The sequence below is a fragment of the Lissotriton helveticus genome, chromosome 7 (genome assembly GCF_964261635.1).
Source record: "Lissotriton helveticus chromosome 7, aLisHel1.1, whole genome shotgun sequence".
Lineage (NCBI taxonomy): Eukaryota > Metazoa > Chordata > Amphibia > Caudata > Salamandridae > Lissotriton > Lissotriton helveticus.
In genome coordinates this window covers 938,314,080-938,336,615 of record NC_136068.1, presented here as the reverse complement: position 1 = coordinate 938,336,615, position 22,536 = coordinate 938,314,080, and the positions used below count along the sequence as shown (strand labels likewise).

General features: G+C 43.7%; 1 protein-coding gene across 10 annotated transcripts in view; it reads left to right on the top strand.

The window, feature by feature from the left end:
- The window catches only part of ARAP3 (ArfGAP with RhoGAP domain, ankyrin repeat and PH domain 3), a 680,145-nt gene that overhangs the window by 11,348 nt on the left and 646,261 nt on the right, over nucleotides 1-22,536 (top strand). The gene's annotated exons all lie outside the window — the stretch shown is intronic.

The following is a 22,536-nucleotide window of genomic DNA, read 5'->3' as shown; positions in this document are numbered from 1 at the left end:
TTTTGAATTCTGATAGGTCTGGGTGAGCATTGCGACTGTTAGCTAGTAGTGAACCCACCAAGTTACAACTTTGTATTTGCATTGCCTTCTTCCCTCGGAACACACGCATTCCCTCTGGAGATGTCCACCCACATGATGGATTTATTTTACAGTTGTAAGCAGCACTTTAGCCCTTAAATAATTTTCAGTGCCTTATTTTGTGCAATTTGAATTATACCCCGTACTTACTATTTTGTCCCAGAATAATTACTTGCCGGCGAAAATGTGTGAATTGGGCCCTCCGTGTTACTGAAGACTGGCACCTAGAAATTTGTTTTGGTCTAATGAAGAGGCATTCATTCAGAACTGCCTGCTCGTCTTCAAAGAATCGTTGTTTGTCCTTACTTTCTGATCCCGGAAACTAAATGTACGAGTTCAAGGAGGAAAAAGTCTGAGAACAGCAGCAAAATTCTCAGCATTCCAAACACGCAAAGAGGTTACAAAAATTACAAAAAATATCAGCACATGGAAATATTCGCATGTAAAATGTTAGCAAAACAGTTGCTTATTTTTAGTACAGTTGCTTCTATTGTAGGTCCAGGAGAAATGTTCTTCTGTATTTGGGATCCTGGCCCAAATGACTGACGAATCTAGCGTGAAGGGCAGAGGCTTAGGGGAGCCTCACTGGGATATTGTAACATCATATCTTGTGTTTCTGTCGAACGCAGCGCTCACCTACAATGGGGTTCTTTGTTCCCCAACTCGGTAGTACTCGATTCACCAAAAAGGGTCTGTGAGCGCTGTTGACAGATAACGGTTGTTCATTGTTATCCACCTCAGTTGTATTCGTTTCATCAACCTTGGAAGGGTGTACAGAGCAGTGGGCCTGCTGGGACTCGAACCTATGACTATAAGGTCTGGACTGGATGTCTTAGTCCTCCGACCCTCCAGAGTGGCTGTGGGAGACCAGAACCGGCCTATGAAGTTGGTGCATTAGTGACGGTGCATTCCCATTGGTTGTCAATTCAGGTTTTCCAATTAAAATGTTAGTGTGTTACCAAGATTAGTGCTTCAGCTAGGAAATGTGCAGCTGCTGAAGTTTGCACTTTGAAAGAAAGCTTTTTTATGTGGATGAGATGATGACCTCGAAATATACGTTTTACAGTGCCGTGCTTCATTCAGGCGGCGGTGTAGACAGACCACTCTAGAGAAGTGTTGAGACTTTCAGTAAAGACTGGTTGGTACCTCTGAAATGCCTTTTGGGCGTTGCTACAGCCACTTGTCTGATGCAGTCTGACAAATGGTTAACTTTGGTCCAACCCCCAAAAAGCCACAGACCTAAACGCTCTAGTTCTGCTTTAATAAACTGGGTATTGGCAAGAGGAAAGGCATGCATGTGATGCAACTATATCTCTCAGCCATGCTCTAAATCCAGATAACCTGCAGCTGTTAGAAAGGCAAATAAAAACATTTTTTTCTCTCACATTTCTTTTTAAAAAAACGTAGCATTTGGATATTGTGGACTCGTTTAAGGACTCTAATTCTCGAAAATCACAAGTTTGCTTCACACAGGTGTACACCGTGGATGGAGATGAAATGACACCCTCTGCAGATTACGCCACTGAACAGATATAATACACTCCCCAGTTTTCAGAGGCCCGCGTGACCAGGCTGGTTTTTGCATCATTTTTGAGACTTCAAAGCCCATGGCTAGGCAAAGAAACAAGCCGGTGTAGCAGTCGCGAGCTGTGGTAAATAAGGGCTGTCTTCAATTTGAAGTTAGTGCTCCAAGCAACCACAGCTCCAGAATTTCGTTAATGGTGCAGTTGGACAGGTGTTTATTCGTGTTTTAGGACAATGACCAACAGGTATGCATGACTGGCAGTCGCGCAAGTTGTCAGAAGCATCCACAGGATCTCGGTGTCTGATTCTCAAGCAGAAGTCCTGCTGGTCCCTCGGTAGAAGGGTGTCTGACGTTTGCTGAGTTTGTTGTTATTCTTTACGGTTATTGCTGACAAATCAAACCTTTACTTTGCTGGCCTAAGTTCTCTGTTCATGACTCAGGGCATCAGATCTTTCAAACATTAGACTTTAATGGCTGCAATTCTTCTATGCAGGGCTACTACAAATGTCAGGCTTTGTTCTGTCCGGTCCAAAGTTCTTTTCTTGCTCTGAGGTCTTCGCATCTCTGCTTCGGTGTCTGGTCCTGGAGCCTCTTTCATTCAGGCCACGATTCCTTTCTCTGTGCGAAGGGCGTGGTCCTCTCGCTCTGAATTTCCCTGATTTCACATCCATCTTCGGCTTCTCTTTTCAGGGTCTATTTCAGAAGGCTGTGCTTGTAGATTATTACTGTTTGAATGAATTCTTTATTGCTTGATTAACACAAATCATTGCAATTAAAACATCTTGATAACAGGACTGTATACAAAAAACTTTATCACATTCCTATGGATAATAAACACCTGTATAAGAGTACAAATCGGTAGTTACAGGCCATACCAGAGCAATATAAACATTTATAAACATCTAATTAAAATAGCCACACTAATATCCATAACAATTTATGGTTTCATACATATTTCTGCTTAAAAATGTAATTACATTTATAAATCATTGTTCAATTCAGCTATAAAATCCATTAAAACCTAGACTGGACATTTGCATGTTAAAATGCAAACGTGAAGTACGCAATAGTTCCATTGTACAAACAATCTGTAAAAGTACATCTGCATCTTTCATTGTGCAAACAGGATATCTACCATTATGCAGACAAAGAATCTTCGCGATTTAGATTTCTAATAATTTACCATAGCAGCCTAGACGGTAACTCCTTATAAAGCCGTAATGTGCAAACAAGCAGAGAAAGTGCATTCATGCATTGAAACATTTCTCTTGATGCTAGTTGATTTACTTATGATGTTCCTTAAACAGTCCATACCAAATAATGGAGATTATTACTGGAATGTATATCCTATCATATCATATTTTTGTTGTGGTAAGACTAGGAACATATTAACATGTAGACTTATGTTTGTTGAGGAATTGTTGTAGTCGTGGTCACTGCTTTAGGCGGCGCCCCACCGTGCCACAATGCGTAGGGCCGGCTTCTGTGCCGCAGGGCTGGCTTTGTGTATGGACTTTGAGAACAACTGCTGTTTCCCTGGAGATGTTCAATTTTTAATTAGCCCAGTGTCCGAAATAGAACTTCCCATTTATCTATCACAAGTTTACATGTTCAAAGTTGGCCAGACTGCCCAATCCATGGCTGCACCACATAGCACAGTATTCAGAGATGTCGCTTATATCTCCAGAAAAGTAATATCTCAGAGAGAGCAGGGAGGAATGAGTAGAGTAAAAATACATAAAGGGGTGTAGAAACCAAGGCTCAGCTTAGGAGCGAGCAACCCTCAGCTGTCTGCTAAAAACAGATTTATTCTTAAACTCGTCACTTAGTTCTTCGAGGCTATCCTGAGTACTTGCCCTTTGTGTGTCTCTCAAAATCTTGTTGCTCTGTGTTCTACTATGTGCACAGTGCACTGCGTCTAGCCAATTTACTCACTGTACCAGATCACTGTGCACATCATCCTATTTCAATGCCTTCAATCTAGATCAGGCCCGGCACTATAACGTACTACTGCTAAGTACTCCATACACTGCTATGCACAAAACTCCCTAATCAATATTCAGATACTCTGAACATAGATTTGCGTGTTTTCTAGCTCTGATCAGCCCCATGGAGCTATACAAAGTGAGGGGGATACTGTCCCACCCACCAGCGAGCGATGGTTAGGGGCTCTTGTATAAGGACTCGCAAGTATCCCTTAGCATGATACTGGGTCGTCGATAGCCAGGATGTATTCGGGGGCATACTAGCGGACGGGTGGAACCAGCAGAAAACAGGCCATTCTCCACCATATCAACCATTGGGCGTGGTCTCATTTGGAGGATTGTGTCTACTTCTGGAGTTCCCAAATGTGGTATTGCATGCAGTCGTGGGGGCTGCATCTGGGGCAGTTCAGAAATCTACAAGTTGAATATTGTGTCCAGTTCTAAAGCAGATTATTGGATCCATTTCTGGAAGCTTTATCTGGATGTTTCGCCCAGTTTTGGAGGGCTCATCGGAAGCACCATGTTGTCTTCTAGAGGCCACACCTGCAACATTGCGTGTGATGCTGGAGTTCATATCAGTAGGACTTCGCTCACTTCTGAAATGAATATTTGGAGTAATGTGTCCAATTCTGTCTGTTCCACTATTTACTACCTTATGAGCAGATCAATAGAATTGTTTCCTTTATTCACTTTTAGTCACACTTACTTTTATTATTATTATTAGTGTGTAAAATATTCAATATTTACAAGAAGCATTTCAATGCAAAATAAAAGGAAATTTTTGAGTAGAGTTGTTGAAATAATGCAGGGCTCTAACATCACATGATGTGCATATCGCTGCAGATGGGGATATTTTAGAATAATATGAAATTAAGAAGAAGTAAGACGTGTTAAGGGATAAGGGCCACTTGGAAGGGTGGTTAAATGTTCGGCAGGACCTTTCAGCATGAGTGATGGTTCAACGAGTAACGTAATTCAACAAGCATTGTCAAAGGAAATTATTTTGGTTTTTAAATAGTGGATAAAATACCTCTCTTCACTATAACTCTGCATGGGTGGCAGATCTGACCTTCCCTCACATAAACAGAAAATGTACAGTAAATATGGCAGCAACAAATACTTCTCCTCTCCTTGAACATCTATGTGCTCCTATACTGGATGACAATAAGGGGGTGAACAATAAGGCAGAGCTATGGTGAAAGCAAAAGCAATGTTTGAGTGCAAAGGCAGAGACAATAAAACTAGCACAAAAGAGAGATTAAGTTAAGATTGTACAGTGTACACATCACAAGTGAAAAATCATCTGCCGCCCTGTATGTTCCTCTGTAAGACATATCTTAAATATTGTGTCTAGATCTCGATGCCTCCTAACAAAGCCTTCCCTCTCAGGATCCGAGCTTCTGCACTTTCTTGAGCTCACAGGACCTGTGGTTCCACTTCAAAAAGCCTACCTTCTTTAACCTCTCCTCCAATGGCCTGCAGCTCGGGTGCACAAAGGGTAAGGGCAAATTCTCCGTTGAGGCTTATTAGGGGCAGATAGGGCCTAGGCCTTGAGCAAGAAACGCTGCCCAGTTACACTGCAATGTTATCTTCCATGAGCATCCCCTTTCCTCCATCTCTGTTGTTCATAATTATTACTGTATTTCTTCCAGAAAATCTTCAGCTGGACCCTTTTCTTGATTTTCTTAACACCGTCCATACCGTGGGCTTAGATTAGCACCTCTTTGGTGTTGACATCACAGCTCATGTATCAGGGCTGAATGTATAATGCGCATTCCTATGAATTACTCCACACCACTTGTAAATGATGTTCTCAGAGCTTATTCCATGGCTGGTGGTACAATTGTTTGCTCCTTTTTTCCTTCTGGTGAAGCTTACATTATATTATAGACTGGGTGGATTCCATGTAGTACTAACTGGTTGCTTAACCGTGCCGCTAGGGCTTAAGGTTCTGGGGCTCCTGGTTAGACTGGCTTCTTCAATGTGTCACCAGAGCTCAGGCTCGAGTTGCTCTTGGATGAACTCATGTACTAGTCCCTGGTTGCTTTACTGTTCCGCCAGGGCTTGATCTGTTGCTCTTCTTTAGACTTAAAGAGCATTTCCATATATCACCTGTGGACCCCTTGATTCACATCAATGATGGCTCTTTATGCATGTTACAGACCACAGTAAAGATGGTAAGCATTAGTTTGTGCAATTGCATTTATTTCTACTCATTCCCCCCAACACTTCATGCTTAATTAAGCTCAGCAACGCCACAGCACCATGTTTAGAGCGCATCTCCAAACCTAATGCACCTCACCGAAGCATTTGCATATAGCTCAAACTACACACAACATACTTTTCAATCATGCACTCTAAAACAGTGGCACAACATCCAGGTAAAAAAGAGTGTTCGCCATTCCCAGCAGGGGGTATAAATCTCTATGTACCTGATAAAATACAATATCACTGGAGTATTGCTTTTATTTTTAGGGGCCACCTCTGTACCCCAAACTGGAAGATGCCTATGGAGTCTTGTGCCGTCATACGCAAGGTTCATCTAGGGTATTGTGTCTAACGCTTGAAGCTTGTCTGCAGTATTGTATACCTTTGTTGATGACTCATCTTAAGTATTGCGCCTACCTTGAGGCCACCTCTGCCACACTGTGTCCAATCATGTGTGATGCTTGTTGGCTTTACCTGACCAGTATTTTTTCCAGTTCGAGTGACACATGTCATGTTTTGGTCCCAGTTCTCAAGTCCATCTATAATAAATTGTGTCCAGTTTTGGATGGGCCATCAGAGGGTCTCCACCGGTATTGTGTAAAATGGCTGTAGAAATACTTGCAGTGATGAATATGTGGACTGATCATATGTAAACTGTGGATGGTGAATTGATCAGGACTGAATGTGTGGAATGGATGATGGGCACTAAATGGATAAATGGTGAGTGGATTGTGGATGGATGATGCGTGCAAAGTGAATTGGCTGTAAATTGTGAATGAATGGTTAACGGTGACTGAATTGTGAATTGTGAGTATTTAATGGATGGTAAATTGTAGATGGATGATAAATAGTGAAAGAAAGGTAACTGGATCGTGAATCAAGAATGAATGGCGAGTGGTTGATATTTGGTAAATGTTGACTGATATGTGATTAGGTTACGAAGGAGTAATGTGTTGGGGTGGGAATTCCAAATTATTGGTCATTCCTTGTACATTCTGTTTGGAAAAACGATAACACGTTCACAGTTGCACTTCAAATTGATAACTATTTTGTAATTATATGGTATCATTTGTTAACAAGATTTACCTAATGAACAAGATTTGAGCGTAAAAGAGAAGAGACCCATCACACGTTGGCCAGTTTGCACAACCCTCCTGCTTAAGTAATGCTTTTCCTGCTTGCAGAACATGTCTGAGTCTTTACCACATCTGCTGGTCATCGCTGAGTCCAGGGAATTACATCTTTATGATATAATGTTGGCTAATGAAAATGATCCTTTCAAAGCCCTCAATGAATGAACAGCCAAAGAAAATCTAATTTTTTAGGAAAGGAGTTGTTCAAACCTTTATGTTTTTAAAACTACATATCGACATACAGATGCCTGTCTATATATTTAATACATTTGTGCTTGCTTCCATAGTTCACAATGTCTCAAAAAAATCTACTTCATAAATTCATGTGGGCAGGAATGTCTGCTGGTTAAAATGTAGCAGATAGCTCAGGCAGCTTTTATGTCACTTTCCCACCTGACCGTTGAATTATTTTTCCACAAGTAGCAATGGAACTAAAAACAAATACAACTAGGTTAGTTATTATGTTAAATACAAAAGACAGAAGGGTCTGGGTGAATGGTTGAAGAATGGTGAACGGGACAGTGAAGCACGAATGGTCTGGTCAAGTAAAGAAAGGGCAGTGCATACTCTGTGCCTATGTGGTCACGTGACTTGGGGATTAGTTAGCTGGAGGTGAATACTAACAACGGATAACTGAGACTACCGCCGGCGCCAACTCACTTTGTATAAAGCACCAAGAGATTGCCAGACGTCCACAATTCCTGATCACTGCTAACTTTTCCTGTTCTGCCTGCAGATGACTGACCAGGGAATTCACTTGCCAGGGCACCGAGCCTTCAGCCCAAATGAATAAATGCACCAATTCTGCGGAACATTGATTCCATTATTAACTATTTAGGATCTGCGTTTTAATATAGGCACCCCTCGCCGCCTCTGCACACTCATGTTGTGTGATTGTGAACAAATCCCAGGGTTATGTCTCTGTCCCTCTTTCCTTCTCTGCTATCTAACTGAGACTGCATGAAAAATACTGACCCTCGATTAGGCATGAAATGAAGATTGGCATTTTCCATTTACAGGAAGATTGTGGTGTATCTGAAGGGAGTACACCTGACAGACAACCACTCCACTCCACTCCACTCCAATCTAAATATTATGACACACTCTATGATCTAGGACGAGCAAATGCGGTTGTGGCTATCTGTGTTTATTTTATGGGTGGTTGAAAGCTTCTTGTCTGATATTAGCTCAGCTCTGTTTAAGCAGAGAGACACTGTTCGCAGAATTGACAGGTGTGACAAGATACTGACCCCCCCCTGTGCTGGTTAGGGTTGCAACTGGCAGCTGCTTCACTCCCAGCACACTACCTGTGGGGAGCTTAGTTAGTGCACGTGGATGAGACCTGAACACCATGAACCGTGCCTCCCTGGGCAGGCTGAAATGATAGCTGCTCGCCATGATCATGCACTGTTAAATGAACTCTGAAGGCTGCACATTTGTGGCTAAAGAATACCAGATGGTAGATGAGGTGTGTGGAGACTTCAAAGGGAGAGGAGGTTCTGGGGCATGAACAGGTCATTGGATGGTTTGGGGGTGGCTAAAAGTAAAGTGAATACGTTCACTAAGGTAAGCACCATGATGGTGAGGGAGGGATTGTTGTTAGAAGTGCAAGGATAGCTGCTGAGGCTGCACTCATGGAAAAGCTATCTATTCTAGTAGATGCCAGTATAAGCCCCCATAAGGAATAGATTTGATTTGATTTGATTTGTAAATTTGTAGAGCGCGCGATTGCCCTTGGGTGTCTTGGCGCTGGGTAGATTCAAGAGACTCGGGATCCAACAGGACTAGATCTGACTGGCAGTGAAAAGCCATGTTTTCACTTCTTTCCTGAAGGAGAGCAGTGATGGACTATTTTTGATGGAGATTGGGAGAAGGTTCCAGGCCTTAGCTGTATGCAACAGGAAGCTTCTCCCTCCCCATCTGGCCAATCTGTGTTTAGGGACCTGAAGCAGTTTGGCTTGGCTCGATCTAAGAGTCCTGGGAGGCTCGTACAGTTTGAGATGGGTTATCAAAAACTGAGAGCCAGATCCGTCAAGCGACTTATAGGCCAGGCAGACAGATTTGAGCTTCACTCTTTTGGCGATAGGAAGCCAGTGGAGGGATTTTAGTCTGTGAGCGATTGGCTCATGCTTGGGGACGTCCAGCACCAGCCTTGCTGATGCATTTTGCAAGCGTTGAAGTTTTGCTAGGATTTGGACCTGGGCACCGGCATACAAGGCGTTACCATAATCCAGCCTTGACAAGACCAGGGCTGTAACCACCGTTTTCCGGGCATCCAACGGGATGTATGGCAGGAGCTTCCTTATCATTTTCAGTATGTACCATACTGATGATGCTAGTTTGCTAGACTGGGCATCAAATGAAAGTTTATTGTCCAGAGTCATACCCAAGTCTTTCACTTTGTTTGCTGGGGATGGGCAGTTGCCCAGACTGACTGGCCACCACTCCGGAGACCATATGTTTGGATCTCACCCTAGTAACATTACTTCACTTTTGTCTCCTTTCAAATTCAAGCAGTTGCTCTGCATCCAATACTTGACTTGTGTCATGCAGAGCCTGAATTTATCAGCGGTCTCTTTAGCGTCCTTGGCAATGGACACCACTATTTGGGTGTCGTCGGCATATGAAACCGGAATGAAACCACAGTTCCTTATAATTGCTGGTAAAGGTGCTACATACAGGTTGAAAAGGGCAGGGCTTAGGGAGGACCCCTGAGGAACACCACACGGCGAGCTGAATGGTTTTGATCTTGCCTCCCCCAGGTCCACTGTGAAAGTTCTGTTGGACAGATAAGATGCCAGTAGCGTATGTGCTGAAATGTGAACTCTGGCTTCAGCCAGACGGGTCAGGAGTGCATCAGAGGTTTTCACTTTAGTTCTATAAGCAGGAAGATGATGGCTTGTGAAGGGACATCTGTGCACCCCATTCCTCAAACAGCAGCTGTAGTGTTGAAGTCTCCAGGGGCAGCAGGGACGCTGAGGAATAAAACAAACCACTATGACATGGTGCAATAACTGCATGGCAGCTGTGAGTGAAGATTAATTGAGCCTGAGGTCCTTTTTATCCATCAATATCCATGTGTCTGTGTAAATATTAAAAAAGTGGCCATGATGACTGATTTTAAAAGCATCTAACATTTCTGTGGTTATGTTAGTCCCAGGTTTGTGGTGTTTTGTCTGGCACTTATGAAGACACATTTAAGAATAGCATTCGGCAGTCTGTTTAAGACTAATCACAACTACTTTACCTAGGACATTGCTCATGTACTGTGTATTGATGTCTGCTTCTTATGTTAGGAGGATGTTATATTAGACAATTCTAGGCAACTTAAAACGAACATTGGCAAAGCCAAAAGGTCTGGCCATTGCAAATACTTGCAATGGTTATTTGCAGTGGGCATTTTTTTTATTACAAGATTATACCACAAAAGGAAAAAGAAGATAAAAAAGAAAACATGCTGCCACCCAAACATGCAGGTCGTATGCTTCCAATAACTATTTTATATTGAAAAAATAACCACTTCACACTATTTAAATAGAACTGTACTGATGCTACCTATGAGACAGGTGTAATTATAACAGGCATAAAAAAGGCTTTTTTAGTTTTGATGTGCATGTTGTTAGCGCAATCAGAAAATACACTTTTGACTTTGAATTACTGTAACCTAAAGACATACGGTAAACAAATACGGATGACTAAAAATTGACAAAGAATGTCTAGCAAAAAGCATTAGCAAAGTGAGGTATTTGGCCCCTGGCACTGAAGTGCACTACTTTATAAGCAGAGATGCCCTTGTGATCACAAAAAATCCATTCACTCACAGTGCAATAGAGTCAGTGACTGAAGACAGCTGAACTTTTACTCCTTTCTGCATTTTGTTTTGGGCAGAAGGAAAATGTGATTGATAGTAACACACCAGAGGATTAAGAGAGCTAACTCAAATCACTGAAAATATGTATACATGTCTGTATTTTTTATTAATGTTTTTTTGTTACATGAGAATGATGAGGTGGGTAAGTCTATATCTAGGGAAGGCTTAAAAATACAAAATCAAACATGGGGCATCCCTTGACTAACCCAGTCACTAGTTAATAAAGAAAAGAGAATATTTTTCTTTATTTAGTAAAACCCTTTCCCTCTCTAATAGTGGCATGCTTCATCATCTGGTCTCATTGTGGCCCCTAAAAACAAGGATGGGCTCAACCGTATTCCAGAGAGCACTTGTGATATTCTAATGACCTGGTATGTATAAAAAAAATACCTCAGGCAGTCCTAAGATTCAATATATTAGTGTTCTGAGTGGGTAGGGATTAAAACGTATCTCGCTAGGGGTTTAGGATATAATGGTCCTATGACTCTAAAATGACCATCATAGGACCATTATATCCTAAACCCCCACCGATGAAGAAGCATGCCACTACTAGAGAGTGCAGGGCCTTACTAAAAATAGAAAAAGATTATTTTTTCTTTTGTTAACTATTGACTGGGCATCCATGTGGGATAGAAGTTTGAGACAGGCAAGGACTACCCCATGTTTGATTTTGTGTTGTAACACTAGGGAGAGTGTATCCCATCGGCCAATTCACCCAAAGGTCGTCTCCTCCCTTCCTGTAGGCCATGGCCATTGGGAACTTTACCTACTGATTGTATAAAGCTGAAAAATACAACATGCTCTCAAAGATAAAGCCTTTTTTAGGCTAACACTTGCAGTATGTAGTGGCTTTTCCTGACTACTTAGGCCCTGTTGCAACTTGTGCAGAATAGGGTGGGGTATTAACCACACCCGGTAAATACCATTGCCACAAGTTCAGATTTTTTATAGGTGCAGTAAGTGTCTCCTATTCCAAGATTTAAACCTTAAAATGAGGCATATCATCAACATTGGTATTTAAATCCCTCAATGCTGCATGTTTCACCTTCTGTATAGCCTTTTTTCCAAATAAATGTAAACAAATTTAGCCTACTGGAATAAGTCAGGGCAAAACAATGGGAGTGTGCTATAATTAACACATAACTTGGCATTTTCCACAGGGACCTGAATTTAACCCAAGCTCGTAATTAGGGCCTTAGGCTCTGTTGACTAACAGTTTTACAATAGTATATGTTACCTCATAGGGCCTGATTAGGAGTGCCCTGGTCTCTTTTTTTATTTAAAATTAAAAAAAAGGGTTAAAACCAAAAATAAATCTTTCTGAACAGAAAAAACCCCAAAAATAAATAATCACACCCCAGGTGACAGTTCTATACATATATAATAATTAACAATAAATCCATCGAGAATAAATACACCTTCAACGCTAATCTAAGTTAATCATATATAAAGTTGACAGTAATTAACAATAAATAGTGTTAAATCCATACCATGACCTAGCAGACTTTAATAATTCCCTGCTATTTTCTTTTCCTCGATCCTAGATTGATTTAATTATGAAACAGCATCTAGTCCGAGAGGGCCCTCCACATTTTCCCACCTTTTTGTTTTGCTTTCTTTCCCTTGTGCTCATAGAGTGCAACTTCCAGGTGATAATTATATAGAAAGCACCCCTGCCATTGCTGGGATGATGGAGATTGGGGAACCAACCATGCTGAGGCGATGCAGAACCTGCAGACTGCCACTGCCATAAATATTAGCTGGGCCCTGGTCCTTGATATCCACTCACTTATCCCAAGCAGCATACTCTGTGGGGTCGGGGAAACATTTAAATTAAGGGTCTCCCCTAAAAATAGCGCAGTACCCGATCCAAGTGCATTAAAACAAGGGCAAGAACAAAACATATGAACCAAATCTGCTCTTAGCTCCTGACACCGAGGACAGTGTATCCCAGCAACACCCCCATTTAGCTATTTTAGAAGGAGTAAAATATAAATCAAAAATAGTTTTATAATGCTCGGTTTGGAAACTAGACGAGCCGAGCATTGTACACCTAATTCCAAGGATTAAAAAACCCGAAACGGGGGTTATCCAGATATAGCCTCTCCTGCCCCTTGATGATATATTTTTCGAGGCAGTCTTAATCAAAGAACAATACATTTGAGAACTCGTGCATTTGTCCTTTCCCTTTAAAACCTCCAGCAAGGATATACTGGGAAATCAAGCCACACCTCCCACCTTTTTCAATGAGAACCCCCCCCAGATATTTGTTTTAAAAATCGCTACCCCTATAATAAATGCCCCGTTCTCAGATGCAATAATTATCACACCTGATTAAATCTGACACCAATGTGTTTGGATTTTATCGGGTGCGATAATTCTCGCCTTGTTTTTTAGCCTGTAAAATAGTGCAGAGCCCAGGATTTACCAGGCTTTTTAACATATTCGACCTGCAGAAATGTAGCTCAGCTGTGGATATAGACTATCACACCTTAGCATGTGTGGTAAAGGTTGCACCACTTATAATTCAATTCCACGTGCAAAGATGTATTTGCGAAGGGATCCCAATTAAACGGGCACTTGTAATCAGGTTCCAAGTAGAGCGCTGTCTGATATGATCCCGTGAATTAAACTGAATTTTATGAATTGTCAAACGAACCCGACATGACCGTTCCTAGATTATAGCTGTAAAAAGTAGAATGAAGGTGGAAGTATGTTGAGTTCTGAGTGATTTTAGCAGTAATTACAATTGGTAACCTGGGGAGTGTGTTTCGTAGATTGTCTATTTTGTACATCTTGCAATACAGTTGGTATGTCGCTGTTTTTCGCTTTTGCAGGGGCACGAAACGAACAACCATATCTTTTGTTCAGCGATTGGGGGGTCAGTGGTGATAAACGGCTTTCGATCAGTCTTGTGAGGGGACAGGGAGTTTTGGAGCTCAGCCGCTTATCAGTCACGGTTTTTGTAAATTGTCTGATGTCTGCGGGAAGAGCTGAACATTTCAGGCTTTTCCACTAAAGAGGGGCAGATTTACAAGAACTCATGCATCACTGCATATTAGCAGAGATGCGTCAGTTCATTTGTGTCACACAAAAAAACCCTTGTGGCACCATGGATGCGTCGCAGTTAAAATGGATTGACAAGATGCGTGACGTATCTGTTGGCGTAAATGCAACGCATTGCTGGAGCCGTGTTGCAAGCACAACGCAACTCCAGCAATGCTCAGGAATGCCTATTCCTATTATGCTGCGTCACTCCTTACGCCTGCTTCGAGCATGCGTAAGGTTTTGACACAGTGGCGTAGTAGAAGTGACGCAGTGAAATCTTGTATATTTCACTGCGTCACTTTTACGAGGCTTTCTAGCATGGGAACACCCACCCTGCATACATTATACCTGACACAGGTATAATGTAGCTTAGGGCTTTACAATATGACACATCTCCCTTGATGCCTCACGTTGTAAATGTGTTGCAACGTGGCGCATTGTTTATGACGCCGCTGCGTCACAAAATTGACGCAATGGTGGCGTAAAAGTGTCGCAAGGGGCTTGTAAATCTGCCCCAGGATTCCTGTATATGCTTTTAGAATGTGTTTTTGTTTTCAGTGATTTAAAAGCATGATTTTGTGGCTCTTTACATTCATATTGTGCAGTTATTTATTTTTCCGCCACCTGTTCTGCAGGTGACCTTCTAGGTGCTGCTTTCTGTTTATGTTCAGAATATCTTTAAGCCACTGCTGTAGTTTAATGATGTAAATGAGAAATTTTCCTTGCTTGCTTTAACCTGTGAGCTTTGCCCGATAGCTGGGAAAGTTGTTTTAGCACGTTGTGTGAATGCATTACTTTTGCCATCTTCTTAGAAACCACCTCACTTCAGCTGTAGACCAAGCCATGCGTGGACATCTTTAAATCATCTCTTGCTCAGGGATGCACGCACATAACAGCAAAGAGCTCTTCAACATCGTGAAGGAACTCTCCAATCCCAGCTCCAACTCCAACGACATCCCGCCATCACAAGACCTCTATAACTCCCTTGTCACATGTGTGGACATCTTTAAATCATCTCTTGCTCAGGGATGCACGCACATAACATCAAAGAGCTCTTCAACATCGTGAAGGAACTCTCCAACCCCAGCTCCAACTCCAACGACATCCCGCCATCACAAGACCTCTGCAACTCCCTAGCCACCTTCTTCCACTGCAAGATCGCATACAGCCACAACAGCTTCAGCAACCAGGCCACCCTGACAGACACAGACTCCTCAGACTCACCGCCTCCCAGCCACATCGACCCCCTGCTTTCCTGGACTCACATCAACGACGAAGACACCATCAAAATCATGAACACCATCCACTCCGGCTCCCCATCTGACCCCTGCCCGCACCACATCTTCAACAAAGCAAGCTCCACCATTACACCACATCTCCGCAAGATCATCAACAGCTCCTTCGACACCGTAACCTTCACGGAGAGCTGGAAGCACGCCAAGATAAATGCCCTACTGAAGAAACAAACCCAAGGCAGACCCTAAGGACTTCAAGAACTTCCGGCCCATCTCCCTCCTCCCGTTCCCGGCGAAAGTCCTCGAGAAGATCATCAACAGGCAACTGTCCTCCTTCCTCGAACAGAACAACATCTTAGACCCGTCCCAATACGGATTCCGAAGCAACCACAGCACTGAAACAGCCCTCATTGCCACCACCGACGACATCAGGGCCATGATGGACAACGGAGAAACGGCGGCAATCATCCTCCTGGACCTCTCTGCCGCCTTTGACACTGTCTGCCACCACACACTCCGCTCACGCCTCCACTATGCAGGGATCCGTGACAATGCGCTGGACTGGACCCCTTCCTTCCTCACGGGCAGAACCCAGAGCATCCGCCTCCCTCCATTCCGCTCTAAAGACACCAAGATCATCTGTGGCATACCCCAGGGATCGTCCCTCAGCCCAGACGCTCTTCAACATCTAAATGGCACTGCTTGCCAACAGCGCCAGATCGCACGACCTCAACATCATCTCATACGCCGATGACACCCAGCTGATCCTCTCCTTCACCAATGCCCCCACCAATACCAAATCCAACCTCCACCAAGGAATGAAAGCCATCGTCAAATGGATGACGAACAGCCGTCTGAAACTAGTCAACAGGAGGATCACCTTCAAGCTCCTCACCCACGCTCACAAGGCACTCCACAACACCGGACCAACATGCCTCAACGAACGACTCTCCTTCTACACCCCGAACCTCCAGCTTCACTCCGCCGACCTCACCCTCGCCACCGTCCCCAGCATCCGTCGAACGATCGCCGGCGGCAGATAGTGCTCTCATCTCACTGCAAAAACCAGGAATACCCTCCCCATCCATCTACGACAGACCCAGGACTTGTTGGCCTTCAGGAAACTTCTAAAGACCTGGCTGTTCGAGCAGTAGCCCCATCCCCGCCCCCCCCAGCACCTGAGACCCTCACGGATAAATAGTGCGCTCTACAAATGAACTGATTGATTGATGTGCAAGTCTGAAAAACTTTGTGTTTTTGGGTGACTTCTTGTTCAAATGAAACATGACACTTAATACACTTATGTATCTGGTTAGATCCTAATGTGCATGGAGGGCTCTTTAGTAGTATGAGGATGGCATATGTTTTGAGTTGGTTGTGTGTGTTTTTTTGCAGACAGTGTTTTTGATGGACAGGTCTACCTACAGATTCCTCATTTTTCAAACAATGCTAGGCATCAGACAGGATTCGTAAATTTTGCAATGGCGTTCCTGCTCTGATAGGTGGCACTGGCTCCATCTCGATGTTAGAAGCAGCGCAGATGTAACGTCACTAGAGCCATACAGTACTGCACTGATATCAGTTCCCTTTTTCTCCATGCCCTTCGAGGCAGTTCTGGAGCAGATCTTAAAAAACCTTCTTTCATTAAAAACCTGCATATTTTGCAGTGCTTAGGGATGTCTCGCCCTAAAAAAAATCAGGTGTCAAGCCTGCCGCTCCTGCCATGAACAGATATCTATATCTGACAACACAAGTTCTGTTTGTGGTGCTTGTGGCAGAAGCATGACTCCAAGTGTCGTGACAAGTTCGACCTCATGCACACCAAGGCGATTAAGGAGGGCTAGGCAAGACAGAGCACTGGGCTCAAGGTTGTTTGCTCTTGAGGTCTTGCTTCAAGTCACACTCTTCTCTGTCTTCTAAATCGTCGAAGAAGAGGAAACTGGAGAAGATGGGATGACTCTGTACTGCCCGATCGAGGGGTAGGTCTTACGACTACGCTACACCTCTGGTGGAGTCCAAACTGAAACTGGAGGGCATCGCACTGAGGGAAGAACACTTCCGACACACTTTTATGGCACTGTTGAGGCATATTGTGGCTTCCTCTACTGTGCCAATGGTAGCTCTGGTGAATGTTCCCTTGGTGCTATTCTCCCACAGAGCCCCACCACAGGGCGCACATCTGGCACCAGCTGGAGCCACATTGATGTCCAGGATCCTGCTTGTGGTTCCTTCTCCACCGCCCTCCACCAGATTAAGACCTAATATTATGGAATGCTAGAGGGTTAGTGTCAACGGCAGGTCTCTTACTCCAAGGCAGAAGCCTCTTCTTAAAATCAAGAATGGGCCAAACATTTCCTGAAGCAACCTCAGTCTCTGCAACTGTCACAGGTAGTCCAAAGATGTAACTAGGAGTGAAGCACCATGATAGGAAAAAGAAAACTGGATGCAGTTAAACAAACTAACAAGCAGCATTAAAAGCAGAGACCAACGCTTGAAGAAAGAAGTGAAATACAAAAGAAAACCAGTGAGTCCAATGGGCAAGCGCTTAATTGCAGAGCAAGTTAGAATTGGTCTGATCTCCTTTACCAAAACTAAAGTAAAGCTGTGGAAAGACACGGTAAATGATTACCCATCATTTTGCCTTATTTATTTATTTATTTATTTAACTTATATAGCGCGTTATAACCACCGGGGTCTCTAAGCGCTGGGCAATTCAAAACTAAATTCTTGTAAGAGGTGATCTTAACCAAAGGAAAAGAATCTGGCAAGGACTGCTAACTTTTTAAGTCCGTTTTAAGCGTTACAGAGACACTGCAGGCAATAACAGCCTATTGGCATGCAATTCTATTGAAAAGCTGCTACCAGGAAGCAAACTCACACAGGACACGCACTGCTCGAAGCTGCGCAACCTCAAAGAGGAAAGGAAGTCAGCATGTGCCAGTGCAATGCTAAAAACAAACCAATTGTGTTAGAAACACCAAGCTCTGCCCTCAGCTAAGTGGGAGCTAACACTTAGACACCTCAGTGGAAATGGAAATGAAATGCCTTTGTGTGCCATCGACTCCAGTCTTGAAAAAGGCTTCTGAGGTGCTAATATTACCTCTCCCTACAGCTCAGGAGAAGTCTAACATTCTTAATGAGATCATGTATTCCACCTCTTTGGCTTCAGAACCGTTTCTCCCATTTAACGGGTCCCTCATGGAGCCCATCGAAGCGCATGGGACAGGGCAGCAGCTGTCCTTTCCTTCAGAAGACTCACTGCAGGTACAGGCCTGAACATGAGGGTCCTGATTTGTTTTCCAGTCACACTGTCCCGAAATTTTGTTTGTGCAAGCCTCCTCCAAGCAGAACCTAGGTGCATTTTCAATGGCACCTTCCAACATAGAGTCTAAAGAGTTGGAGGCCTTCAGTCAAACGGTGTTCTCAGCGGAGAGCTTGTGCCGCATTTGATGCACATCTCATATCTTCTGGCGAGGTACTCCAGGCACTTGAAGAAGTGGCAGGCATGGTGCTTCCCAGTCTACCTGAGCATCTCAAGGAAAGGTTTGCAGAGATGGTCAGGGATGGACAAGATGTCTCCTGAGAAATCCTCAGGGCAGTACTGGACACTTGAGTTGGTGGCCAGGACTATGGGCTTTTTGTGTGGCCCTGAGAAGGCATTCCTGGCTATGGTTCAAGGGTTTCTCTGATGACATACAGGTCAGTTTGATAGACATTCCATTATGGCTCTCACCTATCTGATGTTAAGGCCGACTTCCGCCCTGGAAAATTTTAAGAGGGCAACAGCCTGGTGTTTGGGTCTAGTGTCCTTAGCCTGAGACTTCCACAGATAATATGTAGGAAGTTTTGAGATGACTCAAAGGGGGCAGCCCTTTAACCCATGCCAGTCATCCCAGCCGCCAGGCTAACAGACTAATAATTTTCTTAAGGAGTGAAGAGGCTGAGGCAATCCCAAAGGCAGACATGGCCAGCAGCCTCTCGCCTCCCTCTTGTCCTCCCCCACTCTGTCTGGTAAGCTGTTTTAGTTCCTCTTTAAGGGACCATGCATAGCCTCTTGGAGCTAGGGAATCTTACTTTGACCAGTGGGTCCTATAGATTAACAAAAGGGATATGCCCTTCCTTTTCCTCAAACCTGCCCCAAACTCCAATCTCCAAATGCCTCCTCCTCCTCTGTCCCTCTATTCAGAGGACCATGCTTGAATCCTTCGGCAGGAGATGGCAGCACTTTAGCAGAAAGGAGCAGTGGAATTAGTCCCAGAGCAGGAAATTGCAGATGGGTGCTGTTCTCACTACCTTATAGTTCACAAGAAGTACAGTGATCCGCTTCTGATCCTGAACCTTAGGGTCCTGGTCGTTTACCTGCACATGGAGAAATTCAAGATGCTGTCCCTTGCTACGGTGCTTTTGGTGTTTGAAGTAGAAGACTGGATGGTGTCCTTTGACCTGCAGGATGTGTACTTGCACTTGACAACACTGTAGACGCACAAGAGGTACCCCTGGTTTGGGATAGTCTCCATACTACTAGTTTGTGGTCCTCCTGTTTGGAACAGCCTCGACAACCAGGGTCTTCACCAAGTTGATGGCAGTGCATTTGGCACATCTGTGCAAGTAGGGTATCTCGGTGTTCTTGTACCTGGATGAATAGCTGCTCAAGGTGGGCTCACCACAGCTGGTCTCTAATTATCTGGATGCTACAACGTTTCTGCTGCATGACTTGTGTTTTCACACCAACCTGTCCACGTCACACCTAGAGCCCTCTTGGTATCTCCTGTTCATAAAGGCATTACTGGATACAACATCTCCCCAAGTTCTCCCTTCTTCTCGGAGGATCTGGATATTTAGGCTACAATTCTGTGTTTTGTGGGGTAACACAATGATTCTCAGGTTGCTCAGTCTTTTTGCTTTCTGTATCTTACTGGTCACTATGCATGATGTCACAAAAGCACTCTCCAGTGGTGTCACCTTCTGCAGTGCTTTCAAAACTGTTAAATCAGACACTGCGACTGACCTTTTGTGGTGGTCGGTGAAGGAGAACCAGATGCTAGGAAGTCGTTTTTTGTTCACTACCTGCAGAGGCCACAGTATTTATGGACGCCTCCTCCTCAGATTGGGTTGCGCACACCCAGAGGAGTTTGAAATCAGAGGACTCTGATCGTGCAAAAATTACATATCAGTCTGCTAGAAATTGGAGTAATTTGTCTATCACTGAAGGACTTCATGTACTTCTCCTTTGGCTTATTTGTCCTGATCTTGACAAATAACACCACAGAAATCTGGTATTTCAATAAGCAGGAATGCATGAGATCACCTCACCTCTTCTGGGACGTTTTGTGACTCTGGGCATAGACTAAAGTGCAAGGGGTTTTTCTTGTTGCCAGTTTTCTGGCAGGATTCCTCAACATGAGAGCTGACAGCCTGAGCTCTTGCCTAATTTGTGTGGCATCTCCACCTGGAGGTGGTTCAGGACATCTTTCCCCTGTGAGGCACTAATCGAGTGAAACTTTTTGCTACTCGCAAGAATGTATACTGTCCATGTTTTTTTGCCTTCCAATTCCCATTGCACGGAGGCTTGAGGGATGTGTGTTGGTTGATGTGGGATTTTTCACCAAAGTGAGCAGCCCCCCCCCCACATACTTGATTCCTCAAGTGTTGTAGAAGACCTACCTGGACCATGCATGGGTCATTTTATAGCCCCAGACTTGCAAAAGGAGTGTATGCAGACAAGTTGAGACTCTCACTGTCTCCCCTGCTCCAGTTGTCACTCCGAATGGAGCTCCTCTACCAGTCGAAATTAAAGGTTCTACACTCCAACCTCCAAAGCCACCACCTTCATGCCTGGAGATTGACAGGGGACAGCTTAGCTTCTTTCACCTACCGCAGGAGGTGGTTGGCATTATTCTGTCAGCTCTTCACCCCTCTATAAAGTCAATTTAATCCAGATAGCGGAATTGTTTTGTTGTGTTTCTGATGTTTACATTTTCCTCTTTTCCTGGCACATCAAGGTTGTGCAGTGTGCACAGTTAATGGGTATATTCCAGCGTTGTCTTCCCGATCAAGCTTCTTTGTTTAAGTCTCCTATAGTTTTAGGATATCTGAAGGGGCTGGCATATATGTTTCCTCATTACCCTTATGTTGTGCTCAAGTGGGACCTTAATCTGATTCTGAGGTTCAGTTGTCAGTTGTGGCTTTTGACCCTTAAGATTGTGTTTTTGGTGGCCATCTCTTCAGTGCAACATATCAGTGAGCTGTAAGCTCTGTGCATCCGTCTGCCCTTTACTTGCTTTTACCTAGACAGGCTGGTGCTCAGAACTAAAGTGGCGTTTCTGCTCCAGGTGGTTACATTTAGGGCAGTCAGTTACACTATCCTCATTCTTCCCCACACCTGACCCCACGAAAGAGGAGGAGAGGTTACAACTCGAGGTCACAACTGATGGACCAGAGTATGGCAGTCTTCTTCTATATTGACATGACAAAGGGGTTTTGATCGAATGATCAGTTTTTCGTTGGATATGTGTCCAACAAGAAAGGCAGTGCAGTCCAGATGAAGACCATCTTGCATCTGATCATCCTTTGTAGTAAAGTCTCATAATTCCCTTTCTAAAAAAGTAACCATTAGACGTAATCCAAGCTCTTTCCACCTGAGCAAAAGCATTGGCAGAGATGTGCTTTGTGGCGACATGGGCTTCCCTGCATACATTTGTGAAACATTACTGATGGATTCAGAATGAAGAAGGGATGGCCATTTTGCACGTTTCGTGCTTCCTGGTCTGACCACTCCTTCAGAACTCTCACATCTGGGAGAGGGTATCTATTCCAAAAGGTTAGGAATCTGCAAACAGAAGTATACATCAGAAGAAGAAATTACTTACCTTTGGTAACAGACTTTTTGGTGGACATTCTAATTGCAGAATCCTGACAGAGCCCACCCAGCTCCCTGTTCTGAAAGATGGTCTTAGGTATCTGATGATTTATAAGGTTCCAATTTATTCTTGCATATTCTCTGTTGAGCTAAGCTAACCTCGTCTCTGTCTCTAAGGGTTTAGAAAAATAGACAAGGAACTGAAGTCAGGGCACCAGGCTGGTGCTTTATGGCTCCAGTGATCTCACATTCGTGCTGTAGCTAATGCCAAGACTGAGACAGTTCCTTCTACTGATGCAGGAGAGTGATTGCAAAATGTACAGGTCCCATCTGGTGCCTGGGGATATCTATCTATATAAATAAAAATTTAAATGTTCGTTTGTTCAAAATCGCAAATCTTCGAAAGTTCTTCACCGATACCTTTGAAATTTTGACACAACGTTGGATTCGAATAGGGGGGTGTTTTTATATACACAACGTTGGATTCCAATATCCTCGTGTCGAATACGCGCGTTTTTAATCGAAAGCCTGAACAGACACATAAAAATGTCAATGTTCCTTTGTTCAAAATCTTAAATCTCCGAAAGTTATTCA